The 19,680-nt window shown below is 45.8% G+C and overlaps 1 long non-coding RNA gene and 1 pseudogene across 1 annotated transcript; both read left to right on the forward strand.

Annotated features, from left to right (window-relative positions):
* The first annotated feature begins 4,048 nt into the window (after window positions 1-4,048).
* Window positions 4,049-19,134, forward strand: LOC117074854. The gene is made up of 3 exons (XR_004433739.1): window positions 4,049-4,059; window positions 7,770-7,773; window positions 18,984-19,134. It is a non-coding gene; the product is annotated as an uncharacterized LOC117074854 (long non-coding RNA).
* Window positions 4,628-5,378, forward strand: LOC117074852 (annotated as a pseudogene).
* Window positions 19,135-19,680: the final 546 nt, after the last annotated feature.

Consider the following 19,680-nt stretch of genomic DNA (forward strand, 5'->3'; position numbering starts at 1 on the left):
AGTTCAAGACCAGCCTGGGCAACATAGTGAGACCCCATCTCTAAAGAAAAAATAAATATTTTAAAAAAGTTTTAAAAGGAGAGGGATGCTCTCAACAGGAGACAGAAGGTTTCAGATACTGAAAACGACCAGCCGCAGATGTAAAACAAAATGGACAGTGTCTTGTGGATTTAAATGACATGGTCCCTTCTAAGTGCCATATTTTCTGGGAACCGCCCCTTGCTTTGGCCCTCAAAGATGTTGCAATGGCTTTGCATGCCACATCCTGACATTTCACGAGCTAGCCCTACTCGGTGGCTCATTCTGTCTGGCCCATGGCCTGTTTCCCTCACATGTTGACATCATTGCTAATGATGTTTCCTCTCTTGCCTAGAGTGTGTTCCCTCTAGGGATGAGCTCCTTCCACTCGTTTTTCAAGGTTCAAGGCACTATCTTGACTTGGTTATGTGCTCCTTCCATTTTACTCAGTATTTGTTTAGGATCCACAATGGCCCTCAAACTCTTAGTCAATATTCAGTAAGTCTTTGAAAGAGTTTATGTACGTATGTTTGTATGTATGTATTTTTAGAGACGGGGTCGGGTGCGGTGGCCCACGCCTGTAATCCCAGCACTTTGGGAGGCCGAAGCAGGTGGATCACTTGAGGTCATGAGTTTGGGAACAGCCTGGCCAACATGGTGAAACCCCGTCTCTACTAAAAATACAAAAATTAGCCAGGCGTGGTGGCACATGCCTATAGTCCCAGCTACTTAGGAGGCTGAGGCAGGAGAATCACTTGAACCCGGGAGGCAGAGGTTGCAATGAGCTGATATCGTGCCATTGCACTCCAGCCTGGGTGACAGAGTGAGACTCAGTCTAAAAAAAAAACCAGAGATGGGAGCCTCACTTTGTTGCCCTAGGCTGGTCTTGAACTCCAGGATTCAAGAAATCCTTCTGCTTCAGCCTTCCAAAGTGCTGAGATTATAGGCATGAGCCTCCATGCCTGGTCTCAAAAATATTTATTAATATTATTATTATTATTCAAAATTTTAAAGACAAAAAACCTGAGATTTTAAAAAACCAAGTAATTTTCCTAAAGGCACAAAATCAGTAATCCTGCAAATGAGATTCAGATTTGTATCATCCTACCTGCCAAATACCATGTAGGCCAGACACCAAAAAAGATTATTTGTTGTTTATCTGAAATGTAAATTGAACTAGGGTGTCCTGTATTTTTACTTTGTAAATCCGGCAATTCTGTGTGAGCCCACGCATGGGCTGTGAATGGCCCATCCCTTAGGAATCTAACTCTTCCTTACACAAATTGTTAAACAAATGAAATTGCCAGGTGAGGTGGCTCATGCCTGTCATCCCAGCACTTTGGGAGGCTAAAGCGGGTGGATCACTTGAGGTCAGGAATTCAAGACCAGCCTGGCCAACATGGTGAAACCCTGTTTCTACTAAAAATACAAAAATTAGCTGGGCTGGTGGTGGACACCTGTAATCCCAGCTACTCGGGGGGCTGAGGCACAAGAATCAGTTGAACCTGGGAGGCAGAGGTTGCAGTGAGTGGCGACTGCACCATTGCCCTCTAGCCTGGGCAACAGAGTGAGACTCTGTCTCAAAAAAAAACCAAAAACAGGCCAGGCGCGGTGGCTCAAGCCTGTAATCCCAGCACTTTGGGAGGCCAAGACAGGCGGATCACGAGGTCAGGAGATCCAGACCATCCTGGCTAACACGGTGAAACCCCATCTCTACTAAAAACTACAAAAAAAACTAGCCGGGCGAGGTGGCGGCGCCTGTAGTCCCATCTACTCGGGAGGCTGAGGCAGGAGAATGGCCTAAACCTGGCAGGCGGAGCTTGCAGTGAGCTGAGATCCAGCCACTGCACTCCAGCCTGGGCGACAGAGCGAGATTCTGTCTCAAAACAAAACAAAACAAAACAAAAACAAAAACAAACAAAAAACAAATGAAAATATACACCTAACTTTTGGGTCCTTATTTAAATTTTAGATAAACAGCAAATAATCATTATAACACAGTAAACAGGCTGGGCATGGTGGCTCACGCCTGTAATCTCAGCACGTACAGAGACTGAGGTGGGCAGATCACTTGAGGCCAGGAGTTCAAGACCAGCCTGGCCAACATGGTGAAACCCCATCTCTACTAAAAATACAAAAATTAGTCAGGCACAGTGACTCGTGCCTGTAATCCCAGTGACTTGGGAGACTGAGGCAGGATAATTGCTTGAACCTGGGAGATGGAGGATGCAGTGAGCCAGGATCACACCACTGCACTCTAGCCTGGGTGACAGAGAGAGACTCTGTCTCAAAACAAAAACAAAAACAAAAGCAAAAGATAGTAAACATATTTTTCTTGACTTCTTCACATCTATTTTTCCCAACAGATTCTTGTTTATATGCAGATAACAAGGAGTTTGCTAAAATAAAAAAACACAGGTGAAGAAACCGAGACACAATGCAGATGTCATAACTCATAGACCAAGACTTGGGATCAAAGCTCCTTCAGACAACGAACATAAAACAGATAATGTAGATCATGAAAGTAGAACAAATAAAAGAGCAAAGTAACGACTAAGAACAATGTTGTTGGTGATAACATGCTCAGATTTTCTGAGCCAGTTCTGAAGATCTTTCAGAAAAAGTGGCTTTCGGGTTGGAACCTAAATAAATTACCCATGCAAATGTGGGGTGGGCAAGGGTGTGGCTCCCAGACTGGAGGGGTGTGGGTGTAGTGAAGTAGAAGAGGGCAGAGCTGCCCTTCCTTTTTTTTTTTTCTTTTTTTTTTGAGACTGAGTCTCACTCTGTCATTCAGGCTGGAATGCAGTGGCACGATCTCAGCTCAGTGCAACCTCCACCTCCTAGGTTCAAGCCATTCTCTGCCTCAGCCTTCCGAGTAGCTGGGATTACAGGTGCCTGCCACCACACCTGGCTAATTTTTTGTATTTTTAGTAAAGATGCGGCTTCACCATCTTGGCCAGGCTGGTCTTGAACCCCTGACCTCGTGATCCACCTGCCTTGGCTTCCCAAAGTGCTGGGATTATAGGTGTGAGCCACTGTGCCTGGACTGCACCGCTCCCCCCGCCCCGCCACCGCAACTTTTTTTTTTTTCAGGACTAATTACATTATTATTGTGTATTTGGTAAACTCCAAATCCCTTCTTTAAGAGAAGTCAAATCTGAGAGTATAGAGCTTTTGCACAAATGTAAAGAGATTTTCTTTTTGTTTAAAATTTTTTTCTTTTGAGACAGGGTCTTGCTCTGTTGCCCAGGCTGGAGTGCAGTGGTGCGATCTCAGCTCACTGCAACCTCCACCTCCTGGATTCAAGTGATTCTCCTGTCTCAGTCTCCTGAGTAGCTGGAATTACAGAAGCACACCACTATGCTCAGCTAATTTTTGTATTTTTATTACAGTAGAGATGGGGTTTCACCATGTTGGCCAGGCTGGTTTTGAACTCCTCACCTCATGTGATCCGCCTGCCTCCACTGCCCAAAGTGCTGGGATTACAGGCATGAGCCACCCTGCCTGGCACTCTATCTGGTTTACCTTTCTATTTTTTTAACATATTTTTATTTTTTGAGATGGAATTTTGCTCTTGTTGCCCAGGTTGGAGTGCAGTGGCATGATGTCAGCTCACTGCAACCTCCGCCTCCTGGGTTCAAGCGATTCTCTTGCCTCAGCCTCCTGAGTACCTGGGATTACAGGCACCTACCACCACACCCAGCTAATTTTTTGTATTTTTAGTAGAAATGGAGTTTCATCATGTTGGCCAGGCTGAACTCCAACTCCTGACCTTAGGTGATCCACCCGCCTCAGCCTCCCAAAGTGTAGGGATTACAGGTGTGAGGCACCGCGCGCGGCCTCTGGTTTACTTTTTTTTTTTTTTTTTGAGACGGAGTCTCGCTCTCACCCAGGCTGGAGTGCAGTGGCACCATCTCGGCTCACTGCAAGCTCCGCCTCCCGGGTTCATGCTATTCTCCTGCCTCAGCCTCCCGAGTAGCTGGGACTACAGGCGCCCGCCACCATGCCCGGCTAATTTTTTGTATTTTTGGCAGAGACGGGGTTTCATCATGTTAGCCAGGATGGTCTCGATCTCCTGACCTCGTGATCCACCCGCCTCGGCCTCCTGAAGTGCTGGGATTATAGGCGTGAGCCACCACGCCCAGCCTGGTTTACTTTTAACATAAAGTTTTTAGTCCTCAAGGGCAGAGGATGGAGGAATACACAATTTTACCCCTTACTGTGTGATCCCCGACATGGATAATAAAGCAGGTTGAGTTTAAATGGAAACCAAAAGCATGCCTCTTTGGCCTGGAATGGTGGCTCACGCCTGTAATCTGAGCACTTTGGGAGGCCGAGGCAGGTGGATCACCTGAGGTCAGGAATTCAAGGCCAACTTGGCCAACATGGTGAAACCCCATCTCTATTAAAAATACAAAAATTAGCCAGGCATGCTGGTGCATGCCTGTAATCCCAGCTACTCAGGAGACTGAGGCACAAAAATCCCCTGAACCTGGGAGGCAGAGGTTGCAGTGAGACGAGATTGCATCACTGCACTCCAGCGTGGGCGACAGAGCGAGACTCCATTCCAAAAAATAAATAAGACGGTGGGGTTGCACATGACAGTAGCTGCACCACTAGAAAGATGGCGGAGCAAGAGCGAAAAAAAATCCCTTTGGTTCCAGAAAATCTGCAGAAAAAGAAGAAGGCCTATCAAGCCCTCAAAGCCACCCCGGCAAAGCAGGCACTTTTGGCAAAGAAGGAGCAGAGAAAAGGAAAAGGGCCAGGTTTAGGTGACTGGAATCATTCCTACATGATTCCTGGCAGCAGAAACGCGACAAGGTGCCTTTCAGACCACTAGAAGTGAAACCTCATGCCTTGGAATTGCCAGACAAACATTCCTTGGCCTTTGTTGTACACATCGAAAGGATTGATGGCGTGAGTTTACTGGTGCAGAGAACCATTGCAAGACTTCGCCTAAGGAAGATTTTTAGTGATGTCTTTGTAAAAGTCACCCCCCAGAACTAAAAATGATGCGTATAGTGGAACATTATGTGACCTGGGGATTTCCAAATCTGAAGTGTGTCCGAGAATTCATTTTGAAACCTGATCAAGCCTCGGTCAAGAAGACCATCCCTCTGACAGACAACACAGTGATCAAGGAGTACCTGGGGAAGTTTGGCGTCATTTGCTTGGAAGACCTCATTCATGAAATTGCCTTCCCAGGGAAGCATTTCCAGGAGATCTCATGGTTCTTGCGCCCTTTCCACCTCTCAGTGGCCCGCCATGCTACCAAAACTAGAGTGGACTTCCTCAAGGAGATGGGCACAGCTGGCTATCAGGGTAAACGCATCCATCAGCTTATCCACCAGCTGAACTAGACCCAGGTGTCAAACGGCGGTCAATTTTTATCAGTGAAGTGGAAGCAGGTGTTTTGTTGTTTGGGGAATTTTTATTAAGTATCTTCAGAGAAGATTATTTCCTGCTTTATCTTCAAAAACTGGAAAGGAAGGGTCAAAGAAAGGGCAGTAGCTGGCTGGGCATGATGGCTCATGCCTGTAATCCCAACACTTTGGGAGGCTGAGGCAGGCAGATCACCTGAGGTTGGGAGTTTGAGACCAGCCTGACCAACAGGGAGAAATGCCGTCTCTACTAAAAACACAAAAATTAGCCGGGCATGGTGGTGCATGCCTGTTATCCCAGCTACTCGGGAGGCTGAGGCAGGAGAATCTCCAGGTGGAGGTTGCGGTGAGCCAAGATCGCGCCATTACACTCCAGCCTGGGCAACAAGCGAAAGTCCATCTCAAAGAAAAGAAAAGACAGTAGCTTACGTTTATGGCAAGCACCTCTCATCGCAGTCCAGTTCCAAGGAAAAATTCCAGCGTTTTCTACATTGGGTGCTGCGTCGTCTGAAATCAGCACATTCCGTGGAGGAAGGGTCCTGCTTTGTTGCATCTATCCTAGGGTTTAATGTTGGTAAATGAGTCACTCTAGCATTCACACAAGGCTCCCTAAGACTCCTGCAGCAGCTGACCAAGCCCAAGGACATAATTGAATCTGGAGAGTCCTGGGGCCTTGTTTTAAAAAAAACTTGAAGTACGCATAGGAAGAAAGCCATAAAAGTAAACGTTCACTTGTCTCTGCAAAATAAATAAATAAATAATAAAAGTAAATAAATACTACTCCCCTATTCTTGAAACACTTCTTGTTTTTTTCTCTTTTAAGAGATGGGGTTTTATGGTGTTGCCCAGTCAGGTCTTGAACTCTTGGGCTCAAACGATCCTCCCACCTCAGCTTCCCAAAGTGCCTGGACTCCAGGTGTGAGCTACCATACTCGGCCAAAACTCTTTTATGATTCCCAGTTGTACGCTGGATAATTACTAGTATCCATGGTATGTTATGTGAGGTCCTCAATGAACTACCTGTCTGACCTCATTTCTTAGGACTCTACTTCTTACGCCAAAGCGACAGACAGATTTTATTTGTGTTTAAGGACTATCCTCAAGTTCGCCTGGTACGTTGTGTCTGTAGCATGTTTTAGTGACTGCTGCTTCTTCATGTGGCTTTTCTTTTTTTGTACTTAACATTCTTCAGAGGCTGGGCATGGTGGCACACGTCTGTAATCCCAGCACTTTGGGAGGCTGACATGGGAGAATTGCTTGAGTTCAGGAGCTTGAGACCAGCCTGGACAACATATGGAGACCTTGTCTCAATTAAAAAAAAAAAATTCTTCAGATGAAACCCTGAGAATTCCTGTTCTAACTAGCCCTCTTCCAATCACATTCCCAATGAGCCTAAGAAAATTAAGCTCCCTGCTGCATATTTGCTCTGTAGAGAAATATGTAAACACCAGCTGGGCATATCTGGCAACATTTTCAGCAATAAAAACAAAAGTTTGCGTTGTGAAAACCAGATTTATTTATTTGGATATGGGACTGGATGGGCCGTTTGGAAATTTTTCTAAACCTCAGTACCATTTTTAGCATCTTTTAGAGATGCAAAATAATTTCACTTGGTGGCACAGAAATGGATTATATGTGGCAGAGCCTGGGATGACTGATTTCCCTCCATGGAATTGGCCTGTATTTGGGGTGCAGCTGACAGCTGCCGCACCTCAGCAAATACTGAGAATTCAAAACAGCTTTGCCCAGAGGTCCAGAAACTTTTTCCGGAAAGGGCAAAATCGTAAATATTTTACACTCAAAGTTGTCTGCCACCATTCACCAACTCTGCCATTGTAGTTCAAAAGCAGCCAGAGACAATAAGTAAATAAATGGCTGTGCGATAAAATTATCTTTATGGATACCGAAATTTGAATTTAAACTTTCTCACGTGTCCTGAAATGTTATTTTTCTTTTGTTTTTTCCTAATCATTTGAAAATGCAAAAAGCATTCCTAGAGAGCTGTACAGAAATATGTAATGGGTGGATTTGGCCCATGGGCCACAGTTGGCTGACCTCAGCTGGATCAATGACTCTGAAACATCAGCATTCATCCACATCTGCTTGGAGGGCTTATCTCATTTATTTATTTGAAGCCTACAACTCATAGAATTGGAGGACTTATTTTAATCAAGATTGCCAGGCCTCACCCTAAGGGTGACTTTCTGAGTCAGAATGTCTAAGACACAAGTCCTCAACCCCCAGGCCACAGACCTGTAACTGTGAGTGGCCTGTTAGGAACCAGGTCGGACCGCGGGAGGTGAGTGGCGGGTGAGTGAGCATCATGGCCAGAGTTCCGGTCAGACCAGGGGCGGCATTACATTCTCACAGGAGTGTGAATCCTATCTTGAACTGCAATGCGAAGGATCTAGGCTACGCGCTCCTTGTGAGATTCTGATGCCTGATGATCTCAGGGGGAGAAATTTCATCTCCAAACCATCCCCCATCCCACCACCTCTGCCCTCGGACCGGATTTTGTTTTCCACAGAACTGGCCCTGGTGTCAAAAAGGTTGGGGATCACTGATTTAGGGTGTAGGGTGGAGCTGGAACGACATTCCCGCCACCCCCCCATAACCATTTCATTCACAGCATCAAGGGCCTGAACATTTTAAACACATTTCCAGGTGACCCGTTGCTACAGGCCTGTCCTAGAACTCCTTTTTTTTTTTTTTTTGAGACAGAGTCTCACTCCATTGCTGAGGCTGGAGTACAGTGGTGGGATCTTGGCTCACTGCAACCTCTGCCTCCCAGGTTCAAGCAATTCTCATGCCTCACCCTTCCAGGTAGAGGGAACTACAGGCACCTGCCACGATGCCCAGCTTATTTTTTGTATTTTAGTAGAGACGAGGTTTCGCCTTGTTGCCCAGGATGGTCTCAAACTCCTGAGCTCAGACAATCCGCACGGCTTGGCCTGCCAAAGTGCTAGGATTATAGGCATAAGCCGCCGTGCCCGGCCTGGCCTAGACCTCTACAAAGACTGCTGTCTTGTTTCATTCAACAGCTTGAGGTTCCAGCCGCAATGACAGTCATGTTGTATAAGGACTGATCCTTCATCAGCTGTGGCTGTGGTACTGAAAGTCAGGGCTGGGCCTCCATCAGAGGGGCCTTGGAGCAAGAGGGAAGCCAGACAAAAAGAAGTATTCCCATCTAGGCAAGCAACAGGTCCAGAAAGAGAATAAGAAGTCGATGCTGGAGCAGCTTGAGTCTTCTAGGAATGCCAGTGAATCAACCACCTAACTCTGGCCTGGGATTGGGTCCTGCTCTGGGTTCAAAGCAGCCTGAGCTCAATGCACTGGAGGGTCAGGAGCAGGCTCTGTAAGGGTAGGGCCTGGGATATGTGTGGGGCCAGGAACAATCTCTCCATGATCTTTGCAAAAACTTTCTTCACCAGAGACAAGGAAAACCAAGATTGTGAAAACAGAATCTAAGTGGAGTTTCGCAATTGGGCCCAGGCTGGAATGCAATGGTGTGATCTCGGCTCACTGCAACCTCCGTCTCCTAGGTTCAAGCAATTCTCCTGCCTCAGCTTTCCAAGTAGCTTGGATTACAGGCGTGTGCTACCACACCCAGCTAATTTTGTATTTGTAGTAAAGATGAGGTTTCTCCATGTTGGTCAGGCTGGGCTCAAACTCTTGACCTCAGGTGATCCGCCTACCTCGGCCTCCCGAAGTGCTGGAATTACAGGCGTGAGCCACCGCACCTGGCCAAGATTGTTTTTAAATTGTGTTTGTTGTTTAAAAAAATAAAAAAGTTAACTGGCCATGGTGGTGGGCGCCTATAATCCCAGCTACTTGAGAAGCTGAGGCAGGAGAATCGCTTGAACCCGGGAAGCAGAGTTTGAAGCGAGCTGAAATCCCACCATTGCACTCCAGCCTGGGTGACAGAGCGAGACTCTGAGTCAAAAAAACAAACAAACAAAAAAAAAACCAAAGGTAAATTGTGTTCGATGTATGCCTTACTTCATGATCTTTTTGTGTTTCAAAAGTGCTTTCACAGTGGTATGGGAGCCAGGGCTCTGTGTATCTGATTCTCAGGGCAACCATGTGGCGGTGGGACCTGACCAATCCCTCTGTGATCCAGGCTCGCATTACTATTATCAGGGAGGAAAAACGTTTCCTCTGCTTTCTTAGGTCCAGTGTCTGGGGATCTGCAAATAAAATTAACAAAAAAACAGCTCAACAGGAGAAAAATAACATCATTTTTATTAATGTTTATAAGTACTGCATGAAAGTTCACAAAGGCCGGGCGCGGTGGCTGAAGCCTGTAATCCCAGCACTTTGGGAGGCCGAGGCGGGCGGATCACGAGGTCAGGAGATCGAGACCATCCTGGCTAACATGGTGAAACCCCGTCTCTACTAAAAAATACAAAAAACTAGCTGGGCAAGGTGGCGGGCGCCTGTAGTCCCAGCTACTCCGGAGGCTGAGGCAGGAGAATGGCGTGAACCCGGGAGGCGGAGCTTGCAGTGAGCTGAGATCCGGCCACTGCACTCCAGCCTGGGCGACAGAGCGAGACTCCGTCTCCAAAAAAAAAAAAAAAAAAAAAAAAAAAAAAGAAAGTTCACAAAAGAAATGAAACTTGAAAAAGCAATTAGGCTCTGGAATTTATATGCCATTTTATCAAAAGAAAGGAGATCCAGGCGCAGTGAGTGGTTCATGCCTGTAATCCCAGCACTTTGGGAGGCTGAGGTGAGAGAACTGCTCGAGCCCAGGAGGTTGAGATCAACCTGGACAACACAGCAAGATCTCTCTCTCTTTTTTTTTTTTTTTTTTTGAGACAGAGTCTTGCTCTGTTGGCCAGGTTGGAGTGCAGTGGTGTGATCTCAGCTCACTGCAACTTCCGCCTCCTGGGTTCAAGCAATTCTTGTGCCTCAGCCTCCCAAGTAGGTGGGACTACAGGCACAAGCCAGCACACCTGGCTAATTTTTGTATTTTTTGTAGAGACAGGGTTTCACCATTTTGGCCAGGCTGGTCTTGAACTTCTGACCTTGTGATCCACCGTCCCCCCACCCCCGCCTTTGCCTCCCAAAGTGCTGGGATTACAAGCGTGAGCCACTGTGCCTGACCAGCACAGCAAGATCTTACCTCTACCAAAAACAAGAAAAAGAAATTAACCAGGCTCACAGTCAGTGTGCCTGTAGTCCCAGCTACTCATGAGGCTGAGGTGGGAGGATCCCCTGAGCCCAGGAGTTAGAGGTTGCAGTGAGCTATAATCACACCACTGCAGTCTGGTCTAGATGACAGAGCAAGTCCCTCTCTGGAAAAAAAAGAAAAGAAAAAAAAAGGAGTTTGGGATTTGACAGAAAATAAATTACAGGAAAGTGACTAGGAAATAAATGGGGAGGCCAGTGAAAGACAAAGGCTATTCTAGTAAGGTATTTCTTTTTATGCAAATTTACCTCAGTGTTGACTCTTTTTCTCCAGTGGAGAGAGTAGCTCTTTGGGGAGGGGCGGGGGAAGTGCCATCGCACATAGAAATGTATGCCCTGCTTTCAGGCAGATAAGGGAAGGGCAGAGAACTCTTCCTCCATCTGTTGATTCTCAAGTGCCTTCAACTCAGAATAATCCTTATGCTGAGGCAGTGTATTTGGGGGCGACGTATCCTAAGCCCCTTCATTCCCATCATCACTGGTTTGGGAATCGGCTGGGACATGAATCCTATTTTCCCCACTCCCTCTGTGCCTTTGGTAAAGTTACTTAACATCCTATATGCCTCAGAATTCCGGTGGCTCACGTCTGTAATCCCAGCACTTTGGGAAACCAAGGCGGGTGGATGATGAGGTCAGGAGTTGCACACCAGCCTGGCCAACATGGCGAAACCCCTTCTCCTACTAAAAATACAAAAATTAGCTGGGCGTGGTGGTGCGTGCTCATAGTCCCAGCTACTCGGGAGGCTGAGGCAGGAGAACTGCTTGAACACAGGATGTGGAGGTTGCAGTGAGCCAAGATCACACCACTGCACTCCAGCCTGGGAAACAGAGTGAAACTCTGTCTCAAAAAAAGAAAAAAAAAAAAATTATGTACTCAGCCAGTGTGGTGACTCATGCCTGTAATCCTAGCACTTTGGGAGGTTGAGGTAGGCGGATCACCTGAGGTCAGGAGTTCAAGACCAGCCTGACTAACATAGTGAAACACTGTCTCTAGTAAAAATACAAAAATTAGCCAGGCGTGGTGGCAGGCCCCTGTAATCCCAGCTACTCGGGAGGCTGAGGCAGGAGGATTGCTTGAACCCAGGAGACAGAGGTTGCAGTGAGCCGAGGTCGTACCATTGTACTCCAGCCTGGGCAACAAGAGTGAAACTCTGTATCAAAAATAAAAATAAATAAATAAATAAATCATATACTCAAAGGGAATGAAATCAGCATCTCAAAGATATATCTGCACTCCCACATTCATGGCAGCATTATTTCCATAGCCAAAATACGACAATTTATGTTCACTGACAGATTAGATTTAAAAATGTGGGATGTATATGTATATGTGTATAGATTTTTTTCTTTATATGTACACAGTGGAATATTAGCCTTAAAAAGAAGGAGATCCTGCCATGTGTAATATGAATTAACCTAGAAGACATTATGCTGAGTTAAATAAGCCAGACACAGAAATAAAAATACTGCATGATTTGGCTAGGCGCAGTGGCTTAAGCCTTTAACTCCAGCACTTTGGGAGGCCGAGGTGGGCAGATCATGAGGTCAGGAGATTGAGACCATCCTGGCCAACATAGTGAAACCCTGTCTCTGCTAAAAATACAAAAATTAGCAAGGTTTGGTGGCGTGTGCCTGTAGTCCCAGCTACTTGGGAGGCTGAGGCAGGAGAATCGCTTGAATCAGGGAGTCGGGAGTTGCTGTGAGCCGAGATCGCACCACTCCAGCCTGGCGATAGAGCGAGACTCAGTCTCAATAAATAAAATAAAATACTGCATGATTTCTTTTATACGTGGCATGTGAAAGAAGTTTAATACATAGGAAAAGAATAGAATGAATGGTGGTTACCAGTATAATGGCAGGACTGGGATTTGGGGGAAGAATGGGGAACTGTAGATCAAGGGGTACAAAGTTGCAGTTATGTTGAATGGATGTCTAGGAATCTAGTGTACAGCTTAAGGATTATTGTTAACATTGCATTATATGCTGGAAATTTGCTAAGAGAGTAAATTACTGTACTAATCATTTAAACTATGCATATGCATAGACAAGCATCATGTTGTGTACCTTAAATATGTACAATATAGCTCAAATCCATGACTGCAGCCACAAGGCCTGGCATGGCCTGTTCCACTCACTCCTCTAGCTTCACCTTACACCATCGTCTGCTTTGCTCAGTATCTGTGGCTTGTTCTTACTCTTCTTTTCTTTTTCTCAGGCCCAGGCTTTCCTGTAGTCTTTATCACCACTGTAGGTCAATTTTAATTTTTGAGCTGTTTGTTCAACCTCTGTTTCTTCTACCAGACTAAACAAGTGTGTGTGCTGAATATTCACCAACCCTGAACACCCGGCATCTGGCACAGCTCCTAGCACCTGTAGGTGCTTGGAAAACACATGCAGAATGAATGAAAGAATATGAGTGACCAAAGAAGTCATTGGAGAATTTCCCATACTGTAGGCTTGTTGAGGTTGCTTAGCTGGCACTTTATTGACAAGGCATTGGCAAGCTGACTTTACTAATAGTTCTTACCACTCACTGTGCCTGTTATCACTCAACAAGCATTGATTAAACACCACTGTGGCCAGTCCCCTGAGCGTGGCATTGTCAGAGGCATGTAAACCAGAGCAACTCCATCTTGAATGAGGCTGGGTAAAATGAGGCTGAGACCTACTGGGCTGTATTTCCAGACGGTTAAGGCATTCTAAGTCACAGGATGAGATACGAGGTTGGCACAAGATACAGGTCATAAAGAGCTTGCTGATAAAACAGGTTGCAGTAAAGAAGCCGGCGAAATCCCACCAAACCCAAGATGGCCATGAGAGTGACCTCTGGTCATCCTCACTGTTACACTCCCACCAGCACCATGACAGTTTGCAAATGCCGTGGCAACATCAGGAAGTTACCCTATATGGTCTAAAAAGGGGAAGAATGAAAGAACACCTTTGTTTAGCATATCATTAAGAAATAACCATTAAAATGGGCAACCAGCAGCCCTCGGGGCTGCTCTGTCTATGGAATAGCCCATTTTCTTATTCCTTTACTTTCCTAATAAATGTGCTTTCACTTTTCTGTATGGACTCGCCCTGAATTCTTTCTTGCACAAGATCCAAGAACCCTCACTTGGGGGTCTGGATCAGGACCCCTTTCCTGGAACAGCACTAGCCATAGCAATGGACACAATGGCCAGAAAGCTCTCACCTCATGAAGCACCAGGCATTCATAATCGAATTATTTTGTTGCTACTTTGCATTTTGATAGAATTTCCAACTCAGAGGTGAACTGCAAGATTAGTACAAGGAACTTCCCCATGCCCTTCCCTAAGATTCACAAATGAATTTTATTTTGCTCCATTTTGAGAGAAAATTTCCCCTCTAATGTTAAATTTTAATGAACGAGTTTAGAGAAATTTTGGTAAAGAAAACTTTGGAGGTTTAAATGAGTTAGCAATATTTAGTACTGTGGCCAGTTGCTCTGGAATGTTTTATTCATATAATTCCTTTTCTTCCTAATTATGAGTCACTGAGCTGACCATATTGCCTATAAAATGGGGTGACTGCACTCTGAGCATGGTGCTAGGGGAATGAATTAATGATAGTGAAGTGTATTTTAATAATATTTGGTGAAAGACATCATGCACAAATGAAATATGCTTACTCCCTTTTCCCGTCTCTTACAGCTCACAGCTGTGACCAATTTTATTTTCATTACCAGGATTAGCGTACATTTTCCTTGCCTGGTTTCCACTTCCCTCATGGTGGGATCTTGCCCTCACTCTCCCCTCCACCCCCAGCCCCAGCTTCCAACAGTCACATGTGTGAGGGTCCAGCTGCCTTTGCAATTGCATCATGTGTGAGCTCCCGTTGCCATGGCAGCATGAGGGGTTTGGTGGCTGTGTTTTCCTCCATGAAGGTGGCTGCATTCCTCATCTCAGCAGCTCAGCTTTCTGCACTGACTGGCAATTTGATGCCCTTTGGTTAATATTCGTGTCCTATTGGAATTCTTTTAATTTGCCTAGCTACTTTCCCCCCAACATTTTGTCTCATTCAGGAGAGCCATGTTGCACAATGCAAGGGACACAACGGCCAGAAAGCCCTCACCTCATGAAGCACCAGACATGTATAATCTAATTCTTTTGTCTCATTTAGGAGAGACAATATGAGGTTTCTATTCTCTTTTTTTTTTTTTTTTTGAGATGGAGTCTCACTCTGTCACCTAGGCTGGAGTGCAGGGGCACCATCTCAGCTCGTTGCAACCTCTGTTTCCCAGGTTCAAGTGATTCTCCTGCCTCAGCCTCCCAAGTAGCTGGGATTACAGGCGCCCGCCACCATGCCCGGCTAATTTTTGTATTTTTAGTAGAGACAGGGTTTCACCATATTGGCCAGACTGGTCTCAAACTCCTGGCCTCAAGTGATCTGCCCACCCTGGCCTCCCAAAGCGCTGGGATGACAGGCGTGAGCCACCATGCCCAACCCAGGGGTTTCTATTCTCATCGTGGTCAGTGGAAGTGGAGGCTCCAGACTTGTGCAATGCACTTTCTCGTATGTTGCACACTGCTGCCCTCTCAAACCCGACGCCCATCCGCAGACTAATGGAGGTCTTTTCAGACAATTCAGAATCACTCATTTAGGTTTTTTTTTTTTAAATGTTAGGCTTTATAATGTGTATTGGACAATACACAGGGAATCTCTAAATTTTAAGATGCTGAGTTAAATGGTCTACATTTGCACAAGTATCCAAGTAACTATATTCTACTTCAAGAAAGCTTCTTGGTGAGAGACAAAAAAAATTTGCAATTGGCCATTTCGTTCATTTTCCTAAGAATAGTTTAGCTTTAAGTGTGTTATTGCAGCTGGGCATGGTGGCCTACACCTGTAATTGCAGTGCTTTGGGAAGCCAAGGTAGGAGGACCACTTGCACCCAGGAGTTGAGGCTAGCCTGGGCAACACGGCAAGACCCTATCTCTACAAAAACATCATAAATTAGCCAGATGAGGTGGTGTGCACCTGTGATCCCAGCGAATCAGAAGGCTGATGCAGAAGGATCGCTTTAGCCCAGGAGTTTGATGCTGCAGTGAGCTATGATCATCCCACTGCACTCCAGCCTGGGTGACAGAGTGAGGCCCCGTCTCTAAAGAAAAAACAGAATGACATGTGTTAATACTCTCCTGCCAAAGGCCACCAGCAATGCATCTATAGTTGAATAAGCTGGGTGTATTACCCATTACAGTGAGGGAGAATACACACAAGGGGCTACAGGAAATGGGAGATAGAAAGGTGGTACAGGGTTTGGGTCTATATTAGGTAATTTTGGGAGGGCTTGGAGAAATGGTTTTGCTCTGGATTGGATGCTGTCAGGAAGCAGGGGTAATTAGATATATTAATATTTCTATCTATAAGAGAAGAAAAATAAAGGGAGGTAAAGGCTTCAACTGAAAAGAAGCAGCAGGCCGGGAGCAGTGGCTCATGCCTGTAATCCCAACACTTTGGGAGGCTGAGGTGGGTGGATCACCTGAGGTCAGAAGTTTGAGACCAGCCTGGCCAACATGGAAAAACTCTATCTCTACTAAAAAATACAAAAATAAGTCAGGATGGTGGCGTGTGCCTGTAGTCCCAGCTACTCAAGAGGCTGAGGCAGGAGAATTGCTTGAACCTAAGAGGCGGAGGTTACAGTGAGCTGAGGTCACATCACTGGACTCCAGCCTGGGCAACACCAGTGAGACTCCCTCTCAAAAAAGAAAAAGAAAGAAAAAGGGCAGGACGCAGTGGCTCATGCCTATAAGCCCAGCAATTTGGGAGGCTGAGGCAGGTGGATCATGAGGTGAGATCTAGACCATCCTGGCTAACACAGTGAAACCCCGTCTCTATTAAAAATACAAAAATAAAATTAGTCAGGCGTGGTGGCACGAGTAGTAGTTCCAGCTACTCAGGAGGCTGAGGCAGGAGAATGGCGTCAACCCGGGAGGTGGAGCTGGCAGTGAGCTGAGATTGCACCACTGCACTGCACCCTGGGCAACAGAGGGAGACTCCATCTCAAAAAAAAAAAAAAAAAAAAGAAAAGAAAGAAAGAAAGAGAGAGAGAGAGAAAGAAAGAAAGAAAAAGAAAAGAAAGAAAAGAAAGAAAAGAAAGAAAAAAAGAAAAAAAAGAAAGAAAAGAAAAGAAAAGAAAAGAAAAGAAAAGAAGCAGCAGTCACTCATTCTAGCCAGGATGGGGGCTGTTTGGTCATTTTTATGGCTTGGACAATGTTCATGTTTCTGTCTGTGTTCAGACATGATTATGGAGTGGTCTTGTTTTTGTCTTGACTCAGTGTTAGGATTTGGATATGGTTTGTTTGGCCCTGCCAAGTCTCATGTTGAAATTTGATCCTCAGTTTTGGAGATGGGGCCTGGTGGAAACTCCTGAGGTCAGGAGTTTGAGACCAGCCTGACCAAGGTGAAACCTCATCTCTACTAAAAATACAAAAATTAGCCGGTCATGGTGGTACCCACCTGTAGTCCCAGCTACTCCGGAGGTAGAGACAGGAGAATTGCTTGAACCTGGGAGACAGAAGTTGCAATGAGCTGAGATTGGAGATTGCACCACTGCACCCCAGCCTGGGCTATGGAGCGAGACTGTCTCAAAACAAAACAAAACAAAACAAAACAAAAAAATATATATATAGCAATGTCATCTATCACTTTTTATTTATATTCCAGCTTAATTTAGAGATTATATATATACACACACACACTCTTCCATCCTCCAACACAAGTTCCCACCCTCGTAGGGCATAGCTTCCATTCATGTGTAATGGAGTTAGCTGAGCTGTGATACTCAGAATAATACTATGCTTGGTTAAAAGCCTGGAATTCATTCCTCAGACAGGGGGATTTGGAAGGACAGGGATCTTTGCATCTTTTGGACCTCATCAGAGATTGCCTCATAGAAAGAGGGTCCTTCCATGAATGCTTATTGCCTTTGTGGCCATGGGTGTTGAAGGTGATACGGCAGTGAGGGGCAGAGGGTGGTGATCTTAGAAAGTTGTATGTTTACTCCTCTAAGACTAAATGAGAGGAATTCCTCTCTACCAACCTTTACATGCTTCTAGTCAACTACCCACATGGCAGCTTCACTGCTGAATTTCACACAGTTCACACTGGGTCCACAATGGTACTCTGGGCATCTCCTGAGCATCGTCTCCAGCCTTCTTCTTCTGCCAGTACTTCCCCATCATAAATGACACCGTTGAACGACCAGACAGTGGATGAAGTCAGAAACTTAGGGCCAGGGGTGGTGGCTCATGCCTGTAATCCCAGCACTTTGGGAGGCCAAGGCAGGTGGATCATTTGAGGTCAGAAGTTTGAGACCAGCCTGGCCAACATGATGAGACCCCATCTCTACTAAAAATACAAAAATTAGCCAGATGTGGTGACTCATGCCTGTAGTCCCAGCTACTCGGGAGGCTGAGGCATGAGAATCACCTGAACCCAGGAGGCAGAGGTTGTAGTGAGCCGAGATTGCACCACTGCACTCCAGCCTAAGTGACAGAGCGAGACTCTGTCTCAAATAAAAATAAAATAAGAAACCCCATTCTGGATTTCTCACTTTTCCCAGTGCCACCTCAAATCTGTCAACAAATTCTATCAATTTTTTTCTCCAAAATACGTCTTGATTTCCACAGTTCCCCAGGTGGTCTCTAGTCCCATCTCTACCATCTCTTCCCTGACCTCCGGGCAGTTTCCTACCATTCTCCTAGGGGCACATGTGGCCTCAGTCTGTTATCCACACAACCTTATGCATCCCCTTACTAAACACTCCTCCAGGGCACCCCATCTAATCCCTTTCTCAGGGACTCTTGATCTTGAGAGATCTGGTCCCCACCTGCCTCTCCAAATAGTTCCCTTGTCTGCACTCTTGCTTGCTATGTTCCAGACCCCCTGACTTCCTGAGAGCCATAAAGCAGAGATCACAAACTCGGATGTCTACAAGGCAGCCCTTGCCAATGAGTGACGGAGGGACTGTGGTGGAGTCGTGCACCCACACACCCTGTTTCCAATGGGAAGATGCCGCTTAGCCCCAGGAGACTGATGAGTCCCTGTGTGATTCCATAGTGGTCACATTTTCAGATTTTTCATAAGTCAGTACTCCAGCTTTCAAAAGAAATCACTCATGCAAAAAAAAATGCTGGCAAAGAATACTAATTCATTTTAAAACACCATGAAATCAAAAGACACCTGTCTAAGGGGACACTGTCTCTGGAAGTCCAGTCTGCATCTTCTGGCCTAGGCCATGCCAAGATCTTTCCCACCACCATAATTTTGCACCCACTGTTGTACAAAGAAGTACAAAAATAGGCTGGGCGTGGTGACTCACACCTGTAATCCCAGAACTTTGGGAGGCCGAAGTGCGCGGATCACGTGAAGTCAGAGGTCCCAGACCAGCTTAGCTAACATGGGAAGACCCTATCTCTACTAAAAATACAAAGATTAGCCAGGTGTGATGGTGGGTGCCTGTAGTCCCAGCTACTTGGGAGGCTGAGGCAGGAGAATGGCATGAACCCGGGAAGCGGAGTTTGCAGTGAGCGGAGATTGCACCACTGCACTCTAGCCTGGGTGACAAAGCAAGACTCTGTCTCAAAAAAAAAAAAAAAACAAAATTGAGAGCAAAGTTGACAGTTATTTGACAGAGTAGTTTTGTCTCTTGAATATGAGAATGTAAAATTGGGTCTTGGATTTATTATGAGTCAACAATTTTCTGTAAAATACCAGACAACAAATATTTTAGGCTTGAGGGCCACATGGCCTTTGTCATATCCAACTCTGCTGTTGCAGTGAGAAACATGAAATTGAGCATACTATGAACAAGCAAGTGTGGCTATGTTCCAATCAAACTATTTATGATGACTGATATTTGAATTTTTTTTGAGACGGGGTCTTGCTCTGTAGCCCAGGCTTGAGTGCAGTGGCTTGACCACAGCTCATTGCAGCAGCAAATCCTGGGCTCAAGTGATCCTCCTGCCTCAGCCTCCCAAAGTGCTGGAGGTGTGAGCCACTGCACCCGTACTGAATTTCACATAATTCTTACATGTCATGAAATCTTTTTATTTTGTACCAACCACAT

Source organism: Trachypithecus francoisi, unplaced genomic scaffold (assembly GCF_009764315.1).
Source record: "Trachypithecus francoisi isolate TF-2019V2 unplaced genomic scaffold, Tfra_2.0 Lachesis_group5, whole genome shotgun sequence".
Taxonomy (NCBI): domain Eukaryota; kingdom Metazoa; phylum Chordata; class Mammalia; order Primates; family Cercopithecidae; genus Trachypithecus; species Trachypithecus francoisi.